Raw genomic sequence first — 1914 nt, forward strand, 5'->3', positions numbered from 1 at the left:
CAAATCTCTCGCACACCCCCCCTCTGCGCACAGATATATATATATATATATATATATATATATATATATATATATATATGAAAAATGTCTAGAAGGTTACTGTCAATAGAGATTACCTCTGGGGAATGGGATGGGGTAAAGGGCTGAATGGGGATTTTAGTTTTTTATTTTACATACTTCTCCCTGGATAAAAAGTTGATGTCATAGTGGAATCTGGGGCAAACCCATTCTCTGAGCTGAATATACCTAAGAGCTTCCATGTTCACCTCTCAGTTGTTGCAAACTAGCTAAGAAATAGCATCAAAGTCTTTTCTTTTTGCAGCTCACAAAATGGTTTAGTTGGAAGAGCAATGGGGACCCTGTTTTCCTGGACTGGGACTCAGGAAAAGTGGAATAACTTAAATCATTGTCTTTTATAAAAAAATTATTATGAAATAGTTCATAGTTCAATGACTATTATTTCATGCTTGAAGAATTATATTACAAACACACCTGTCTCCACCACCCATCATTAGAAATAAAATATTACCAATATAATTGAAGCCCCCCGTGTATTTCTCCCCAAACTCATCTCTTTCCCCCTGCCATGGCCCTGGAAGTAACCACTTCAAATGAAAATGAAAATGAAAATTCACTATTTTTCATTTCTTTGCATTTCTTTTTTCTTTATTTATTATTATTATTATTATTTTGGCAGCTGGCCAGTATGGGGATCTGAACCCATGATTTTGGTGTTAGCAGCACCATGCTCTAACCAAATGAGATAACTGACCAGCCCCTTCCTTTCTTTACATGTCTATATACTTATACTACATATGTATATATCCCTGAACAATATATAGTGGCATTTTGCATATTTTGAGCTTTATTTAAATGGTATTGAAGTCTATATATTCCTCTGCCATTTGCTTTTTTCACTTAATAATATTCATCCATGTTGCTATGTGTCGTATCATTCATTTTCACTGCTTTACAATATTTCCTTTTAGGAATATACCACAATTTATTTATCCACTTTTTTCTAGTTTCTCGCTATTACAAATAGTGCCAGCATGAACATTCTTGTACACGATTCCTTGAGCATATGTGGGAGAGTTTCTGTAGGTGCAAACCTGGGAGTGGAACTGCTGAGTCATAGGGTATATGAATCTTCAGTTTTACTAGATATTGCCAAACTGTTTTACAAAAAGTTTTTGCCAATTTACATTCCCAGCAGTGTATGAGAGTTCCTTTGCTTCACATTCCTTGCCAACCCTTGGCATTGTCAGATGGTTGGGTGTAAAATGGCACTTCGTTTTGGTTTTACTTTGCATTTATTTGATTCCTAGTGAGGTTGTGCATCTTTTTGCTTTGCCTTTTTTTCTCTCTTGAAGGCTTGAAAGCTGCTTTGGGATGGAGGGTAATAAAGTATATGATTAAATCAATTTGGTATTTAGTGCCGTAAGTCTTCCATCCAAGCTGGTAGGTCCTGGGTCACTGGGATTAAAAGTGGATCCACATCACCCTCCACAGAGCTAATTACATAGAGGCCTTTCCCACCAAGCTAAGATCTGTCATGGACAGATGTGGCAGCAACAACAGCTATTTCCCAAGCATCCTCCTCACATACCAAAGCCCTGAAAATTAAACAGCAGGGCATCATCATTATTATAGGTAACACGTACCGTGGACGAGGAACAGTGTTTAGCTCTTTACATAAATAATCCCTGTGAGGTAGGTTTTACTAGCGTCACCATTTTACTAATAAAGAAACTGAGGCTCAGAGGTTAAGTGACTTTCCTAAAGTCACACAGCAAAAAGTATAATTTGAACCTCTGTCTCTATGATGCCAAAGTTTGTGAGTTTAACCCACACACAATATCTCAAAAAATTTTTTTTTTTTTTTTTTTTTTTTTTTTTTGTCTTTTTTCCGTG

Source organism: Galeopterus variegatus, unplaced genomic scaffold (assembly GCF_000696425.1).
Source record: "Galeopterus variegatus unplaced genomic scaffold, G_variegatus-3.0.2 Scaffold3, whole genome shotgun sequence".
In the NCBI taxonomy this organism is placed as follows: Eukaryota; Metazoa; Chordata; class Mammalia; order Dermoptera; family Cynocephalidae; genus Galeopterus; species Galeopterus variegatus.